Below are 20,225 nucleotides of genomic sequence, written 5' to 3'. Positions count from 1 at the left end.
TTTGTAGTACTACAAAGGGTGCATTATGTTCATCAGGAGGCTGGAAGTACTGGGCTAGTCTATATGGAGAAACTGTACTGGCACATCTGGCTCTTGGGCAACTGGCATACTGCAAAAGGTTGCCCAACACTGGTTTGCTCTATCAGTACAGTTCTTGGGTGTTCAACACATCACCTTTCTCTGTTACTGGTGACAGTATGATTTGCTGAATGTGATTTGAATGTCTTATTAAATTGTAAGTGAATCCTTTAAAAATGAAGTTCTGTATAGGAAAAATGACTAGATAATTTCTGCATACTATAAATCTCTCTTCTGATTTATGGTTATTTCTATTCATTCTGTGAAAAGATCAGCAGTAAAAGGAACACACCAATGAACAGCTTTTTTGATACTTTCCTTGACTAGTAGTGTATAAATAATCTTTGAAAGATACCATTAACTTCCCTGGTGGGCCAATAAAAAAGCTAAATAATTCTAAAGACTGGAAATAGCACTAACCACCAATCTATCTTTTATAATACCAATAATAGGGCTGGTACCTTCATGATTATTTTTTTTAAATAATTCAAAAACAAACAAAAAATATCAAGGTGTAACTGTGAGCTATAGACCTTGTAGACCTCTCATATATATCTTTTATTTATAGACTCAAAGGTTTTTTTTATGCTACTCCTCCACAGCATAGCTGGGTATCTCATAAAGTTTAATGGCTTTCTCCTAACAATGCTTATCTTTTGAGGGAACAATATCTCCATTATAAAGGACAGGTAAGGAAAGAACAGTGAGCTCAGGATTACCCAAGGTCACAGCGGAAGAACACAATAGTAATAGAGGTGGAGTGCAAACTTCAAAATGGTGTATTAATACATAGTCTCTCTCTTCACAATACCCTTTCCACTGCCACACACTGCTTATTTATAAGGAGCACCATCACATATTGTGAGATTTAGTTTCGTGTTAATGGCAAGGCGCCTACGATTATTTCTCTTCTTCCAATGCTCTTTGAAAATGTGTTCATCGGTACCCCAGAACGTCGCCTGTGAGCCATTCTTGTCACAGTCACTATTCAAATGATAGAAACACACAGAAAAATGTTTGCCTGTATGAAAGGATCCCCAGGATGGAAAGTGACCTCTGGCTGTTAGACGCGTCAGGCTGGTTCGCTGCGTGATCCAGCATAAGCAAGGCTGACTTCCAGCCTCCGAGCACAATGTGTGGTGTGCGGGGTCATCCTCCAGCTCCCCTGCCCCCTGCTCCCAGGCCGGGGGGCTGACCTACTCCCTTGGGGAGCGTGACCCCTGCCAACCCAGCTGAAATGGGCTCAGCGGACTCCCAGCCGGAGTGCAAGGCTCAGAGCAGGGCTTTCGGCAACAGAAATGGTAATAGGAGAAAACTTTTGTCTTTGGAGGCACCGCTACCGGCAGAGTAAACTCACCTCCATTCTCATTTAAATAGGGTGCATATTCAAGACTTCACTTGTTTTAAAAACTCTGTGAGATCTGGAGGAGAGAAAAAGAGAAGCATGCTGCCGAGCTTCTCTGGCAATTAAAAGCAAAATAAAGGGACACTTATTCTGCTGAGATTTAGACTCTGTAATTTCAGCGATGTGTACGCACATATATACATATGCGTGTATACATATGTGCATAGTAAGTCCGTGTGCAGAATAAAAATATGTGTTGCTGTAGTTCATCAGCAAAAAAATGGGATGTCTGAATTAGTTGAGAAAGGTAATCTGTGGAGTTAGAAAGTTTTTTCGTGTGATTAATCTAAATTCACTCAAGTAACCTTGTTGAATTCAGTGGAACTATTTGTATGACAGAGATGCCACATCTTGTCCTTGAGTTAGTCCCACCAAGTGGTTACTCTGTGGGTTGAAATGACACACAACTGAAAACCAGCACACTTTGCATATTTTATACATAACTTTCTTCAAGCACTTATGATATTGTTTCCACTCCCTGATCATGTGGAAAACAAGTGAATTAGCTGCATTATAGAAAACTGGACATTTCCAGGGTACAATACTTAAGATTATGTTACTTCTCACTGTTATGGTATACATGATACTTATGGTTCAAACTGAATTTCACTCAGAGGAGATCTACAGTCTGAGGATTAGATTAGTTTGTCTTCCACATCCTTGAATAAGAAAGGGCATGGAAAGGCCTTGAAATCTGGTGCAGATACTTCTGGATATGAAGGTTTTTATCCAGCAGGTTACTTCTTGGAGTTATTGTGACACATAACAGCTCTGTGTAACTTTTTTCACTCTTCAACCTCCACTCACATGCAGAGACCTGGGAGAATCTCTTTGTTCATCAGGATGAAAAAAAAGAGATGTAGGACCTTAGAAGAGAGGTAGGGCAATGATAAAGAAGATAAGGAAGAGGTCAATAAGTGAATATTTTCATATCAAGGACTAGTGCAATTAGCTAGATTTATGTATTTATCTTATTCTTTATTTTAGTAAAACTGTAGCTTATAACCAGCCTTGAAGAAGAATGCATTTTTAAATAATTTAACAGAGCAATGACAGAGTAAATGGATGGAGGTGGTATGCAAAATTATTTTACACGCTACATGTGAAATATGAGGTGCCCTGGTTGCGCTGGCAATTACTTTTTAAAGGCCATTCCTCTCAAGGATTTTGTGATTTATTTATTATGTTCTTTAAGGCTACACTCTTGTGACAATCCTCATAACATATTAGCTCATGTATAAATAAATGTAACAAACGTACATAAAACTATGAAATCATGAGGGCTTCTTATGTGTTTCAGTTTCTATTACTTTTTTGTTTCTTAATCATAGAATCACAGGATGGTTGAGGTTGGAAGGGACATCTGGAGGTCACCTGGTCCAACTTGCCCTGCTCAAGCAGGCGACCTACAGCCAGTTGCCCAGGACTGTGTCCAGACAGATTTTGAGTATCTCCAAACATGGAGAATCCACAACCTCTCTGGGCAACCTGCACCAGTGCCCAGTCACCCTCACAGTGGAAAATTGTTTCCTTATGTTCACAGGGAACCTCCCGAGTTTCAGTTTGTGCCCATTGTCTCTGGTCCTGTCACTGTGCACCACTGAAATGAACCTGGCTTCATCTTCTTTGCACCCTCCCTTCAGATATTTATACACATTAATAAGAACCCCCTTCTCTTCTCCAGGTTGAACAGTCCTAGCTCCCTCGGCCTTTCCTCATAGGAGAGATGCTCCAGTCTCTTCATCATCTTCATGGCCCTTTACTGGACTCTCTCCAGTATGTCCATGCCTCTCTTGTACCGGGAAGCCCAGAACTGTACCCAGTGCTCCAGATGTGGCCTCACCAGTGGTGACTAGAAGGGAATGATCAGTCTGTTATAACCAGGATTTGTTCAAGTTTGTCTGAAAAATTGCAGTGATCCTGACTGTGGAGAGTCTGCCCAGATGTCCCAGATGGTTTTACAGTGCTCTGCCACAGTTGTTAGACAGGCTTACTTTTGAGACAGTGACAGGCTGAGATAATGAAAGCTGGTTAAAAACCAGCTGATATGGCGTGCCCATTAGGTGCTTTTATTAAGCCTTCTCTTCATGTGCCAGCCCAGGGCCAGGTCCTGTTCCAGTACCAGCTGACCACTTGAGAAAATGTGCTGATGACCCAGGGAAGACGCAGGACTAGCCCTTAAGCCACCCAGTCGCAGTTCAACGTAGTTGGCATGGAAGTCAGCACCTATCATCCTTCTGGCCTCAGCAGGAGTTGGAACAGACCCTCAATGCCCTCAGAAAACCTAACAGTTGTTGGCATGTCAAAACTCAAATTAAATATGAAGTTTGTTGCAGATTAATTGAATATTTATATGAAAATCAAAGCTGCCCTTTTTGTTTTTCATAAAAGCTATGGTTGTTTAAACTCTCTGCAAAAAGCTGGTATGTAGGACAAATGGGATTTCTCACCACATGAGCAGGGTTGGTTTTATACCCCCCTTTTCACTAATCTAAGATGCCTCGGAGAACTGTGTATATGTCGGGATGCATTTTATTGTAGAGCTTAATTGCTGTAAAGGATGATCTCTCTGCTAAATTTTTGTTCGCATTAATAAATTCTCTTGGTAGTTATATAAACATTTACTGTAGTCCATTAATGAAAAGTGTGCTGGTGCAGGTGTTGAGTGTACCACAATAAAATTTTAGCAGTCAAGAGGTTGTTTATTGTACTCAGTCACATATTCTGCTGTACTCCCAGGTATTGAGACTGAAATGGAACAAATGAAAAACCAAGATTAGAGCCTCTTAAAATGGGAAATAAATTAAAGGAAAACGTTTTTAGCCACTGTGCCTTTTTTTCAGTTACAAAACAATGCACGATTAATTTAGAGGAAGCAATATTATTTCTCCAAGTGGACTACCCATGATTTTTTTTTTTTTTACATAACAAATACTGTTGCCATAAAAACAATGGAAACCAAGAACTCTTGACAACTCATTTTAGGTCTGGTAGGCTTGAATGTAAACTGAGCTGCCCAGAGAGAGTTGGTGGAAGAGTTTACTTGCTGTAATTGTAATAAAGGAAATTTAAAAACCACAATCTGTTTCAAGTCAAAAACGAACGACTGAATATTGTCTTATACATTTGTTTTTTCCCTGTTCTTGGCATGCCTATGCTGTCTAGGCAAGTGGCATTATTGGAGTCAGGATACAGACGTTATTTCTTTCAGATAAGTAAAACTATGTTGTTTCTGAACCCATCAGTCCATTAATTCAAAGCTTGTAGTTTCAGAATCTTTGCTTTACAGTGTAAGAAAACAAAAATTAAAAGCTAGGAAATAACTCACACGTAGGGATCGAATCCTATAATCTGTTTGTTTCTGGTGTTACACTTCATTTGGTAAACTTTACGCGCCTAACGGGTTTGAGATGATGTTAAGTGCATTTGGTTATTTTATGCAACATATCTTCATTATTTTTCCCTCTCTAATTCTAGAAAGGTGGCCCTTATCTGATTAGCCATTTTACCTATTAAAATATTACAAAAGCATAACAAAACATTTTAAAAAAGAATTTCAGGGGGGAGGTGTTAACGTTTGTGGCTGGCATTAAGTTTTCATCTGAAAACAAAGACTAATGCCATTATTATATGATGTTATCATTATAATATTATTTTTGGTGTAAGCAGAATATGGATTTCTAGCCCAGTTTCTAGATGTCATGCATACGTAATAGCGTGTTTTTTAATAGTTTTCCTTCTTAAGGTGGTGTGATGTTCTAGTGTATCTACCAAGTGACTTTATGTCTGAAGGATCCATGCTCTTGAAGGTGCTCACGGTTTTACTCGGTTTAACCATAGGAGGGAGCCTCTCCTCTTTCAAAGTTCTGCAGGAAGATGCAATCATGGGCCTTTGGAGGTCTTTTCCTACCAGTTTGCGTTTGGAAGTGTAAATGCTTCTTTTTTTCCCATAAGGCTGATCCACTGCAGTTTCACAGTTAGGTACATTCACATGGGAGTCGAGCCTGCCCGTTCCAGAAACAGCTATGCAGAAATTATCAAACCCCGCTCCCAAAGGATTGTAAGACTGTGACCATACTCGAACACAAATGGGATTCAGTCTGTGTTAGAAAATAGCTGGATCACATAAGTATTTGCCGACATCACTGCAGCTGCTGCAGGAAAGAGTGCTTGTTTAGCTGATGCTGCATCTTGTTCCATGGCATCTCTGTCTTCATTACAGACAGTTGTTATTGGACAAGTAAATATTTTGCTTGTTGTCCATTTATCATAATGAGGTTAGGTTTGGCCTTAGCACAAGGTTTACACAGTTCAAAGTAAAACTGTGTTTTAATTGAGTTGATTAAATAGAAGAAAACTTCTGTGTGCATATATTTAAATATGTTTGTGACTACATTGATTACACTGAATTGGATCAATAAGCTGATATAAGAGAGAGAGAAATTAATCTGTCGAATTAAAAACCATGAAATAAATGTAGAAAGGAAATATATCATTAGAGAAGAAAAAAATTGAGAATGGCTGGAGAAGTTTAATCAAAAGGATGAGTTAAAATGACTGATTATTAAAGCTTAATACCCAAGCTAAATTACATTTTAGGTAATTTAATTTTTTAAATCAATATAAAAGAGATCTAAAAGAAGTTACCCTTAAATTTTTGGGGGGCTCAGAAGTTATTTCCCAGGTTACTTGTGCTTGGTGGTTCAGCTTGTGTCTCCCCTTCATGGTGAGCAGAGATTTCTTTGATGCTTTGACCATCAGGCCTGCCCTCCTCTTCCTCATCTTCCAAGTCTGAGCTGGGGCGCTGGATCTGGAGATCAGAGATCTCTGAATGAGAGAAGGCGATTGTTGCTGAGATGCCATAGAGATGCAGAGTGCTTGTGGTGCCTGGAGTGAGAGCTCACAGTAAATTCCAACAGGAAAGTGGAGTCTCACTTAGGCCGACCTGTTTCTCTAGCCTTGCAAAGCTGCTTCTCCAAGTTTCTTCCCTTGTTACTCCAGTTCTGGGCCATATTATTGCTTTCTGAATCCTCTGCCCACCCAGCGTATACACTGAAATCTGTCCTGGATAGCAACAAGTTTATCTTACATAATTTTGCACAAATGAAAAAAATCCCACATCTTCTCACAGCAAGAGCAGCGCAGGGTATTAACTCAGGCATTTCTCACACCTAATAGTCTACTACTTGCCTTGCGTACATTATTGGACAATGTCCAGATAAAGTAATATGTTATTTTTTCTTGTCATGTGAATGTGATGATAACTCCTAGGAGGAATCTTTAATGAGGGGGTAAATCTGCAACAGTGCTTATGTTACAGCTCAGTACTACAAATTCTTGTTCATATATGTAGATTTCTTGTATGGAGTCTGATTAACTGTAAGACATTGATGATGCTTGTGTTTGCAGTAGTTTGTGGGGTGGTTTTCCATAAGCTATTTATACCATATGTCAGTATGCCACTTTACTCCTTACTTCTTCTCTCTCTTCCCAAATAAATCCAAGTTAACGATATTAATTTCTCTCTGTTTTGGAAAAACGGGCAATAATACCGCTATGTAAATCATAGTGTATATGTTTTCACTGTAGTATTATCCAAAAGTTGGAATTCCAGCTGTGCTGCAAACCTCTGAACTATAGGGAAAATACATGTGTCTCGTCCAAAGAACTTAACAGCCTGAGGCTTCAAGCCTTGGAATTTTTTATGCAGATGTTTGTCTTTAAATACTGAAGGGGTTACAAAAATCTTGATGGTTGGGCTTTCAAAGGCCTTTCAGTCTTCTCAACGCCTATGTGCGCCTATGTGTGTGTGCCTGCTCCTATCAGTCTGTCCGTAGCTCAATTGCGATGACAATGCCTGATCAATTAAAAAACGTGCAGGACGTGTCTGTAGTATGGATGCCTCCTGACCCCAGGCTGCCCGCTCATCCCCGGGCTGGTACAGTGGGCTGCAGAGGATTGGCTGGACTATGGGGATTTTTCCGGCTGCACAGGGGTGACACCCCACTCTCCAGAATGACAGCTTTGGTTCATCTCTGACCAGCCCTTCTCTGAGCAGCATGCCACATACACCAAAGCCTCTGAAAAGGTACTTGGAATGTGTTTTCTGTCCAATTTATAGAGAGCAACATCATTCTTGCTCCTTACAGCTTATGGATGGAGGAGGGATGAAGATCTAACATTTTACAAGCCACAGGCTGTTCTTTCCATTTGCTGTTTCAGTTTTGTTTTTCTATCAAACTTTAGGAAGACTGGCACACTTGCTGACATTTGCAGGCTAGATGCACCAGCGCTGGCTGACAAGCTTTGAAGTTCCAAGCAAGATATCCTCAGTTTCACACACACGCTCCTAATGTAAACTCACTTGCACTGCTGAATCCTTGCTTTAGTCCAACTCAGAAACAAAAGCAGAGAGTGGGTTTAGACTGAGCCCACAGAGATCAAACCCAAAGGAAATGCTATTAGAAAACCCTTGTCAAAGTGAAACACTGATTTGAGTATTGTTCTGTTTAGAGTGATTCTCTCTAATCACCAGAGTTTCTTGTTTCTTTTCCTTTTACCCAACTATCTTTTTCTACTGTGTTCTTCCCTCACTGCTAATAGTCATCCTTCCCTCTCACCAGGTCATTCCTGCTCCAGTTTGCAGAACTGCCACCACACTGCTTTCTCAGAATATAGATCCTGTGAAGCAGTTAAAGAATATCCCAGAAATTCAACATACATATCTTATAGGCTGATTAAGCACAGATCATTAAACAGCCTTACCTTTGAATGGTGAAGTTTTTATATTATTTGACTGTGTTAAGGAGCCTGTTAAAAGGTGTGCTCTCTAGAGCATCTGCTGACTATTTATGGAACTTATGCTTCTTGATCAAATGCTTAAAAGTCAGCTGATGTGTGTATCCCTAAAATGTACATTTCCTTCTGTTTATAAAGATATGCTGCCTCCATTTTCTATGCTGCCTTTCAGAATTACTGGAAGTTTCTTTCTAGAAGGTAAGCAAACAAAATCAAAGAACTGTGGTGCATTGCACTAATCAATCACACCAATGAGTCTCAAAGAGCTTAGCAGCCTTTAAAGTTTAGTTTTGCTGGAGTCTTTTCCAGTGCAATTGCCTGCTTGTAGAAAAGGTTATTTGAAATACACTTACGATTGCTATTAAAAATGCAGGGCTATTATCCAAATGACCTTGCCTTATGCTTTTTGTTAATCCAAGAAACATGGAAAGGAGTAAATGCTATGCAAAAAAAAAAAAAAAAGGTGTTTTCGACAGATGATACAGATAAAAGAGGACATAATTGTGAGCAAGTAGAGAAAAAACTATGCAGCAGAGTGTGTAAACCTGCTGATATTTTGTAAAGCTCAGACTTCCTTCAGGCATTTGTTGTGAGTTAGTCTGAAAGTTATGTTCTGCTACGTGAACAAGAAAAATGAACTCTTGCAATTTTTTAGTGCCTGTTGTTTTCAGTATTATGTCCTATTGTGAGATTTTTCTCCCCCTATGCAAGCGCATTTTAACTGGCGTCCAAGTACGAGGGTGGCTACACTTTTCATGCTTCATTCTTTCTTTTGACAGGTAGAGCGCTTCTCATTTGTGCGTGTCATAGTTAACTACATGCTGGATGGTATGAACTTTTGTTATTTAGAGGTTATTTATTTATAAAAAGTGGTCTGTGAAGAGGTCTTATTGTTTCTAAAACATTTAATGTATCTCCTTCTTTACAATGGGAATGCTCCCAGATTGTTAGAGAGAGACAAAGAAACAACGACAACACTTTAGAAGCTGTAATTGGGATACAAAGGGTTCACAAGTACATCTCTTAAAACTCCTTTTTAAAGGGTGAAATTCACACCACATGACTTTCACCATGCTAGGGTCCCACCTAAATCCCTGAATGGGGTCACCTAAAGCAGTGTGTAATTCTAAGGTGGTTCTTAGAAAGAAAAATAATTTAAAAATTGGAGTTGAATTGATGAAAGAAGATAACTGCAGGTATTCATTCCTCTGTATAAATCTGTCAGATTTTGCTTTTTTTGGGTATCAATCAGTCTCTGGCTTCTGTTTGACTATCTTTCAGTATTATCACGACTTGGGTACTACCTTACAGAAATTTACAGAAAGAAAAATATTCGTAAATATGAAAGCACATAAATACTGTCATCTGAAACAAAGCGAATCTTTTTGAAAAGACAATAGTATTTTTTTTTAAGAATGAAAAGGAGTCACGTATATTTATAATAGATTTTTGCTACTGGAGTAACTTTGTGTATATTTTTAGATAGAATTATGAATACCAAATCCAAAACTAGAAACAATAGCAACATAATTTGTGTGATAACAAATACAAAATATATAAGAACTTTATCTTAAACGTAGGGTAGACTAGTTCTTGTTTTCATAAATCATCTTTCAGAGCATGAGGACCAATGCAGATGGGGTGCACTAATGTGGAACAGCGGAGACTTGGCTTCCTGCCCAAGACTTCCTCAGGCCAGGTAATTTGGCCTCAGTATCCACCCGTAAAATCAGAGATTTGACACCCTCCAGCATTATTATGATGAACCCATTTGATTAGATGAACAAGCAGAAACAAATACGTAAAGATATTAGCAACCTGTGTTCCTCTCTAAGGAAGTAAGAGGCTGACTTCACATGTTAGGGTGTCTATTAATGAGCTCAAGCCTATGGAGGTGGAGCCTTACATTTCAGAGAGTTCATTCACAATCTTCTTTTTTCAACTTTTTCATGGAACGTAATTTCTTCACAGGCAGTTCTGTGAAATCTGGCAGGTTTTATCTTAAATCTGATAATCTTATAAAAGGATTTCTGAACTCATTTTAGCAGAGAATCTGCATTCAAATACTGAATTTGCAGACATTATTTTTAACATATATGAATCCACTGACATTTTACGGTAATTTTTAGGTAATAAATAAAAGACTTCACATTGCAATGGTTTGCCTCAGGTTACTGCGGTAAGGCCTTTGCCCAGTAAAGAATTGCCCAAGATTCCTGGTTAGGTAATTAAATTAGCGCAGTTAAGAGACCGTTCACAAAATTCACAGTCCAAGTTGGTCATAAATGAAAAAAACATAATCCATTCTTTCCTTCCTTCCTTTGTTCACTGCTGATGTTGCCATTTTCTTAAACTAAAATATGATTTGGAGTAAACGATTGGAATTAATTCCTCTCCTTGGAGCCTCTTTTTTTATCCCCTTACACCCTAATCCCAACCAAAGTGGAAATGGATTCCCCCAGCTTCCCAATTTTGAGGTAGGAAAAAGATGTTCCAGGCATTTATTGCACACATTTGGGTCATTTTCACCGTTAAAATGGCTTTGTATGGTGGAAGATCCTCCTCTGCTCCTGTGTCCTCCTTCAGCAAAGCAATAATGGGGAGACAGAGCCATGAAGTCACAACCCATGTTGTGAAAAAAGATCTCATCCATCAAACTGTCACCTCAGTTTTCTGTCCAGGGTCACAGAGGAACAAAGTCAGCTTGTGTCAGGTTGAAATAGCATTGGTAAGTGTTAGTGTGTGTGAAGCTGGTGGTTTGAAGTCTATTTATTTTGTTTGAAAGGCTCAAACAGCATGCTGCCGAGCAGAGGAACAAGCAGGAGGAAGTCTCCTTATAAATTATTACTGGAAGGCTCACAGCCATCATTTAAGATGTGAAATTATGCCATCTGCTTTTCTAGGGCTTTGATTTACTTTGTGGCAGATGTCTGTTTCTGAGTTTCCGCATCTCAGAGAGAGGTAAAACCTGCATTAAAAACTAATATGACAACAGCATTTCTTTAACAAAGATTTAATGCTTTCTTGAAAACCAGAGAATATGCAGGGGATGTTATCTCATTATCTATGGCATGCTTTCAAGACAAATTATAAGAAAATAACACTGTCTCTTTTTTCATAAACTGGGAATGTAGATAGAAATCTTTTTTCGTTGTGAAAAATGCAATTCTTTGTTCTGATTTTAGCTATCAAAAGCATTTCGGGGAGGCACCAATGGTTTCTTTTACACTGCTTTTAATTTGGTGATTCCTAATGTTATTTATTTCATGTCTTCAGGGTCTTTTTTCTTATACTTTTTATTATTGGTTTTCTGGGGGAACATCTTTGTTGTTATTTGATCTTTGAAATATTTAAAGTTTATTTACGTGTCCTTTGTTAAGAAGAAAAATCTTAGGCCCAACAGCAGCTTTATGAAGTCACGTAGCTAATTTTAAAATAACACAAAAAAAAAAAAGGCTAACTACTTCGCGCGGGCTAACTGAGATGCACGTGGGGAACTCTTGCAAGTACCCAGGGGTGTGCTCATTTCAGAAATCAGCGGCTGAGAGGGTGATGAATGGAGATGTGCACTTTTCGGTGCCTTGTCCTGATGCTCTGTCTCTGTTCGGAGTGTGCTGCCCAAGCGCCCGGCGAGCTTGTTTGGATACCCTCCCTGAGGATGGCCGTGCGGCGGCGGGGGGGGAGCTGAGTGGCAGCATCATCTCTTCCCCCACCCCCCAGGAGAATCGCTTCTGCTGAAGTCATTTGGTGTGTGCTGCTTTTTGCTGTGCGAGGATTAGGGAGTAGGAGAATGGCTTTGTGAGGAGGCTCGGAGAGAGGGAGCTGAAGAGAGACTGAACAGAGGGGCCGAAAGACTTTAGCCTTTCATAGTTCTTTCAGGCAATTCATCTGGGAGACCAATTGCATGCGATACGGCAGCTGGGGCTTTTGTTTTCCTTTCAGCTATATACTGTAGGAGAAGCTGGTAAGGTTGTTTTTTTTTTTCTCCTTGTTCTACTGTTCCATGATGCTATTGTAATTGCTTTATCGAAGCCACTGTTTGGTGAGGAAGGGAAGTTGGTTAATGATGCTGAGGGTCCCCTGCATTGTCTCTGCTTTGTGCAGCTGCATAGTTTGGGGAGAGGCACTGTTTACAGTAGAGGGGCTGGTTTCCGTTGAACAACTTTGCTGTTATTTCTCCGAAGTTGTTTCAGCCTTTCTTTTGGCGAAGCTAGGAAAATAAGCAAATAAACGGACTCGGCTGTTTAGAAGTGGGTAAATTTATAGAGGCTGCAATTTGTTGAAAAAGCTGTTCTGCCGAAATCCCAGTTTCAGATGTTCTGCCTTTGATGTTACCGGATTTGTCACTCTGCTGGATCAACTCCAAAACTGGGTTTTATTTGAGAACCTTCTCTTACAAATCTTTTCTTCACATTTTCAGCAGGGACAAGATAAGTCACTTGAACTGATAGCCAAAGAAAAGAAAACAAAAATATGTCTGTGTAAGGTGGAAATATCTGGGGAAAGGAAAAATCCTAGGGGAACTCTGGAATTAAAAAAATAAATGAAGGAGCATTAATTCTTGGCACTAATTTTTAGCAGAATGCTCCTGATCAGTGTAAGAGGAAGCATGTGGTTAGGCAGAGAATATACTCTTTCAGAAGATTCAAGATGCACAGGTGCATATCCTGTCTAACTGCACCCTTCCAAAGAGAGAGTTATCATATTTCTCCTCTTTGGGGGGGGGAGGGGGAGGGGATGGGAAGGAAAAGAAAAGAAAACCAGAAGATCCTGGCTATCCTGTCCCTTTCCCCTCTTCTTGTTATTTTTAGAATAGTGACTTGTGTTTGTCAGAGTCTTTTATTTCCTTTCATATTATCGTGGGAAACTTTAGCTTGAATTGGCTGGACATACGTGAGCGCAGCTTGGGGCATACCATGTCTATTCCGCAGGCAGGCTATGAAAATCCTGCCTGTGACTCAGATGAATTGTAAAGACCATAATTGTTAACAAAAGTTTCTTTTGTGGCCATTCAAAAATCACAAACAAGGTAAGGGGGAATGATTGACAACAGTTACACTACTGATTGACAGAGAACCAAAAACTCGGTCTGTGACTTGGTATGTTAGTTTTTCAAGAAGTGTTGACCTTTTTCACTATTACTCAGTTCTTTCTGGTGGACTATTCCCAACTCCCCTATTGAGGCTAGGATGTCTATCTAAAATGTGTCTTTGTAATTACTGCCTATAGTCTGTACATCTCTTCACAATTATATGCTTATTTGTTGATGCTGAAACAAAACTGAGAGATACATTGCAATCAGAGCTCCATGAAAGAATGTCTATCTTTTATATGACTCACTTGCTTGACTATTGATTTCAGCTGCAGATTTTACTCTTATGAAGTAATGAAGTGCCACATCCAAATCCTGCAAATCTGTACTCGCAGTTCTAGCTCTTAATAATGGAAGGCCCAAGAAATTCAATGTGGTTACTCATGTGAGTAAAGATTTAGAGACTCATTTCCCAGTCATGAATGAAATGGTTTAGGAAGTGCACAGTTACTATGGTTCTCTTTTGGCTTAAAAACAAAAATCTCCATTAAAACAACCCCTAATGAGATTTGTTAGAGGAGCCCAAGGATAGACAAATTCAATGATTTAATATAAGAACGTGGTAGACTTTTGACAGCAGTATTTCAAGAAGAATGATAAAAATGTTCTCTCTCTTCAGCTTATTAACAGTTTTAGAAACATGGGAAACATAATTCATCTCTCTGTGCTGCACCACTAGATATAGCCATGACCCTTGAAATACCACCACAACTGTGAGTTACTCCTCCCTTTGAGAATAAAAGCTAATTTAGCGTGGTCTTTATGACATACTTCCCCCTACTTCTAGTAATAACTGTCAGTTCTGGCAAATGACAACAAACCGATATTTCAGGTTAGGCTTCTCCTGGTTTTCTGAAGACAAAGGTAGAGTATCTCCAGCACGCAGTGTTTATTACTTTCACAGCCTTGGTCTCATTGCAAGCAAACAAGGCAGGATGTGTTCCCTGGTTATTGATACACCAGTTAAGGCTCCTTAGTTCTCTAGTGGAGAAATTACTTTGGGTCGGTGTTTCTAAACTGTTCAACAGCATCCTTTAGTTTACAAAGATAGAGAGATGTATTTGCTGGTACTTCTTTCCTAACTTTCATGAATTCTAAATTTTCAAATGTGATTTTGAATTAAAAATAGGCATCTAACTTAAAAGAGCTCACAACTGATATCTACACATGTGGATGGGAAAGGAACTACACTAAAGTTGTTGTGCAAGAGAGTCCTAAAATTAACTGCCTGAAACAGTAAGTGGCTATCCTATAATTTTTTTTATAAAGCAGAAATACATATACTTTTATATGGTCATTATTTTTGGAAAAGGGCCTCTAATTGTAACTGAAAGATCACCACCAGTATCACATTTACTCATAAAGAAGTAAATCTTGGCTATAAATGTCGTTTATTAAGTTAAAGCTGAACAAAATTAATTCCAAAGGTGGAGGGAAACATATATAAGTAAACTTAATGCCCATTTACTCATAAAATTAGAGCCATCTAAACACATTCCATCAGTCATTAACTACCAGCTATTTGTCAAAACTGGAAGGTTTAGGCAGATGAAAACTGTAATATTGCTTCTCAAAACACATACGCATAAAAAAGAAATTATAAGGTTGGAGCTGCCATACTGGTGCTGTGCTGCAATTTGGTGAATTTTTTGCAAGCTTTTTCACATTTCTTAGTCCAGATGTCACATAAAGACCGTAGCGCAAAAAAAAAAAAAGTGTGTTTTCTATACTATATGCATACATATATATGCATTAGTGGCAATTTATGAAAATGCAGTTGGCACACTGCAGATTATTTTCAAGCTGGTTTTGTTAGTATTCTTTTACTTGTACTCTTGCTTGCATCACTGTAAGAGTTGTTGTTGAACAGATCTATAGAGATACATCATGCATCATCCATGTTAACAAAACACTTTCTATGTTCATTATTCACAGAGGATTCACAAAGCCTACGCTTAGAGCTCATGGCTACCCGTGTTCCTAGAAATAGCTACCTGAAGTGAATGTCACCATAAGCCATGCTAAACACAGTGTAAGAGAGTTCTAATTTTCTTATCCTTAACTGGAAGAAAACACATGTGGGTTCTCATGGGAAGCTGCCATTTTACAAGCAGTAAGCAGCAGGAGGTCCAGTCTGGTGCAACAAGGTAGGAGTTAGAGAATACAGTTCCCACTTGACACAAAGCAACACATTTTGAATGTTGCTTCAAAACCATCTTCATTTTTTCTTTTTAAATTGCTGTGAAAGTAGTTAGATACTAATTCAGTTACTTTTACTCATGCAGTAACAGAACATAGAACTGTCTGAGTATTTCCGTCATATATATTTAAATGATACTTAGAATTTTAAATACATCTATGCAATTTTCAAAACTTTATGATGAAATTCTTCATGGTTGCTGATGCATCTTTCTGTTATGCACGTCATCCAGCACCTTAGATGCACAGCATGTTCCATAGCTTGGTATTTGCTTTGTTTTTAAATCCAATGTAAACAGAGATAAATTGAACTGCTGAGTAGGAGATCATCTGCAGGACTATTTGAGCACAAGAACGGTGGGACATTGTAACAATATACGGCTGAGGTTTGCAAAGTTCACAAGCATCCCACTATCTTCCCAGAATGTGTTTCAATGATGTATGTATCCCTTCACCTTTGAAAGGCTCTAACAGTTACAAGCATGTTGTCCCCTCTGGATGGATGTAGTAGGTGTCTTTCATCTTAGAGATCTGTCTTTTAGAAAAGTAGTATCCATTTCCATTATAAACTTCCAGGGTTTAAGAGATTGACTTGTAGTCCATTATAAGTTAAAATTTAGCCCACATGGTGTGGTAGACTAGGCAGGATGCTGTCTGTCAAGGTCTCATAGTTGATGCAGAACGAAATTATTGAGACATGTGGTCTTATCCAATTAAAACTTTGACTGAAATGTTAACCGTCTTTTGACTGACACTTTGGGAAAGACCACCAGTGATTTCCTAAGGGGAAAGAACTATTAGCTTCCAACCATACCTGAGTCTGTCCAAGGCCAGTACATTATTAGCTGACATCTATGTAGATTTGTAAGAGCTTTTGAAGTTTTCTGGATTACATGCAGACAGAAAAGAGATGGATTATTTTTACTTCCATGAACTGGAGTATCATACTTCAATGCTAAATAATGGAAGCTAAGGGTCAACCTGTCAGTCAAAATTCATCTACATTAGAAAAACGTGCGAAGCTTTTTTTCTGCCACTGGTCCTTCTTATCCAGTGCAACCAGCTGTAGAAGTGGTGTAAGCTGAGACTTTGGGACTCCAAGGGCTTTCAGAGCATTCTCAGGTGGCAAATGAAGGAACAATGAATTTTGACTGCCTCTGCACCTCTCCCAAAGTAGTCCTAGAAGGCACGTTGGTGGGGATGGAGCTTACGTTAGGACTTGGATCACAGTTTTAACTTCTGTTTTTTTTCTGTTGAGTTTAACTGGGTCAGATTTAGGCAAATACTGATTGCCTTTTGTGACCTGATTTCTTCCAGGTTGTGGAAGGGATGAATAAACCCTGTTGATACTAGCATAGTGTCCTACAAAGAGACATTGCTTGTCTTTTGGAAGTTCTGTCAAAGACTTTTTTCTTCTTGCAGTTTCAAGGCCATATATTAGACTTTGCACTGGGTGCTATTCCCTTTTGTAAGACTATTTCTGTACTCCACTCCTTTTTCCAGTCTAAGTTAATAAATTGCCTAGAAAGATGTTTTTGAAATGTTGGTAGATGCTGATAGAATGATATAGTGAAAGCTGGGAGCACGTACAATACAACTTGCGTGGGATTCAGTTCCAGAGAGGCTCTAAAACTTGGGCATCTGTGTGCAAATGTCTACAAGTGATTCAGCTCAAATGACAGCCAACACTATGGTTCAACACTGTTGCCCGCACACAGGCATTTAATGCCATTATAGATGTGTTAAGGTGCCTTAAACATCGACATAGGACTGAGAGGTGACACAGGACATGTGAACACATTGTCTTTCTGGAGAAGTGGCTCTACCAGGGCATCTGAAATGATGCCAGGCACCTATGTATCAGCCCCTGAACAGGGAGGCCATCTCAGCTGGCCAGCTCAACAGCTCCTCAGGTTCCATTGCTCATGTTGGCTAGCTCATCACTGGCTACACTGCCACCTTGCACAGTTAGCCTGTCTACAGACAGCTACCCACAATTTGAATAACTGCTGATTTTTTACATCTTCTAATTATGTCACTACTCTTGAAGAAGAAAAAGCTGAGTTATTTATGGTCCAAAATTAATGTGTTCCTGTTCATTATGGCAATAGGGGGAAGATGAAAAGCAGGAAGGAAGGGAAGAAGTGTATTTATCCTATCTTCTCAAGGATTCTACTTTGAATGCTGAAGTTAGGACACTGGGCTGCTTTGTAATCAAGAGAGAGAACGATAGACCTTTTCTGAATTATTCAAATTCTGGATAAATCCCTAGCTAAGGGGAGACAAAGTTTCCTTGGACTGATTCAGGTGGCCTCGGTGAGATGCTGACCTGGTAACATCTAGGACCAGTCGATAGGAAACATCAGGTACCCTCATTAGGTCATCGGAAAATGACATACTTTCCTAAGGTTATTCTAAGTTCTGTTAATGTGTTCTGACTAAAAGAGACTGTACCCAACAATCCTTTTCAAGATATCTATGGTTCTATTCTAGTCTATTCATCTAATTTGGCATAACTTCTAAATGTACCTACCTCTCTTCATCAACTGCCTAGGACCGTTGCCTCTGAGAAAATAACGTCAGGGAGGGAAGAAACGCTTTTGTTTTGTTATGCACCACTTACATTAAGTCCTTTTGCTGAGATATCTTTAAACTTCCGCATTGTGTATGCATATTTATAGTGTTTGTCTAAAGTATTCATGTGTATTTGAAACAATATACATATGCTCTCCACCTCACAATTCTTTCGTGTGTGCCAGAAAATAATTTCCCTAAATGAACAACCTAAATTACAAGTCCAGTTATTGTCTGTTTTGAGGCTCATAATTAGAGCTCAGATGGTAAGGCAACTGCAGAAGAGAGTTTACCAATTTACATGTTAATCAAACATAGTCTGATGGGCCATGATTAACGTAGGCTCCGTCAACATCTTAATTAGCCAGAAGCACATCATGAGGCATTGGTGCCTGTCTTCCCACCCCTGAGATTTTTTCCAAGCAAGTACAGGTTCCTCAATAGCTGTTTTCCGTAGCAGTGTTAAAGCTAAGACTTTAATAATTGCTCTAATGAGGGAAGTCAGTTAAAAACTGTTTAGCCTTGTGTAGAACACCTGAGGTAGCGCAGCGTCTTCATTAGAGGGCAGAGCCTGGCCAATTTGTAACCTGAATCAGGTACAATATTTAATAATAGATTTTTGCCAGAATCACAATGTGTACAAAATAAATTTTTTAAGAGCTGCGGATGGTTTTATCTGATTGATTAGTTCCACATGTCCTCAGCCCCAGGAATCTCTCCACAGGAGCCCACATGGAATCAGGATAAGCACAATTTAAGTATGCCTTTGTAGTTGAGTAACCTGCTGAGCAGGACTTCATCTCTCCTACAATGTCTCTCCTGATATTTTGTTTAAAGGCTTGCTGGTCTGCAGCTAATTTATTTTACAAGTAAAAATCAACTTTCTCCATACAGATATGTTTTAAAATTCCTTGAATACTATCAAATATTGTTTTCAAAAGCTAGCCTGTCTGAGGACTAACTCCCAGTGAGACCAGGAGATGTTTAGAATTTTTCCCCATTTGATTCCTTGCTGTACATCTTTCATTGCTGCAAAATGTACACGGTGATATGCAGAGGGAAATGTTCAGTGTATATTTATTTTTATTTTTAAAAGGAAAATCTTGTAATGAAATGTTTGATTTTAGTGGGAAGAAGTTCTTTTATTGATGAAACCAGAAATTCTACCTCTCTCATTGTACATTCCCACTATCACAAGAATGCAGAATAAAAGTGCAAATAACATGTATGCTGTGTGCAATTTCTGTTCTTGCTGTCGTGATAGCCAGTGTAAGAGCTGCTGGTGGTGACAAGGAGGAAAACATCTGTTGTGTTTTTTGGAATTGACTGCTGACCAGAAGAGGGAATGATTTATGACCTTATATTTTCTATTATCTTCCGGCATAACATTGTGATTTTCTGCCTGGTTTCTGAGGAGAGGTATGAACTGTGTCTGGAATCAGTACCAGTCACTTCATGAGTGCTGGATGCTACCCTGGCCTTCCACCCGGGGAACTGGTATCACAGCTTCCCATATAGGAAGTCTTTCCTCATTACGGAAATAAAGGGAAGATTCCCTGAGATCAAAATCACTTACCAATTACTGACGCCTCTTGCCAAAACAGAGAGAATTTATTAGTGGAAAAGAACCAGGAAGCTCCCTTGGTCTATTTGTCTGCCAATAGCTTGTTATTTCATACATCCTCTCAAAGGCTTCATTATGTTCAATTCATCCTTGTAGGCTTTAGCAGCAGTCTGGCCTCTTATTTAGAGGATTACTTTTTTGGTATTAAATGTTCACTTCATGCTTTTGTTTGTAGTACAAATCATCCTGCTCCCTTCAACTCAGGTCACTAAACAAAAGAAGTACATTGTAAGTAATTATAAAAACTTTTTTTTTTTTACATTTCTGAACATAACTGTAAGCTTCGATCAATGGTAAGAATTTGTGTTGAATGCTTTTGTGAAAAGCTAAACTTTAAGGTTATTTAAGCCCTGACATTTACCATCATGAAATAAGAATTTCATGCCTTGAGATATAGAGTTTTGGAAATTGCCTTTACATATAGTACTTTGAAATATGTTTAGTTAAAAAAAAGA

The 20,225-nt window shown here is 39.0% G+C and overlaps 1 protein-coding gene across 2 annotated transcripts in view; it reads left to right on the top strand.

Annotated features, from left to right (window-relative positions):
* Positions 1–20,225, top strand: part of MID1 (midline 1) — a 244,975-nt gene that overhangs the window by 54,941 nt on the left and 169,809 nt on the right. Inside the window, exon 1 of one of the 2 annotated variants that reach the window (XM_075095428.1) lies at positions 12,038–12,245. The exons of the other annotated variant lie outside the window; for it this stretch is intronic. The gene's annotated coding sequence lies outside the window, so the exon portion shown is untranslated. Of the gene's footprint in view, positions 1–12,037; positions 12,246–20,225 lie in introns of those variants that run through there. 2 annotated transcript variants of the gene reach the window in all.

Source organism: Phalacrocorax aristotelis, chromosome 1, assembly GCF_949628215.1.
Source record: "Phalacrocorax aristotelis chromosome 1, bGulAri2.1, whole genome shotgun sequence".
NCBI lineage: Eukaryota > Metazoa > Chordata > Aves > Suliformes > Phalacrocoracidae > Phalacrocorax > Phalacrocorax aristotelis.
The sequence above is the reverse complement of the archived record's forward strand: the minus strand, read 5'-3'. Positions and strand labels throughout refer to the sequence as shown.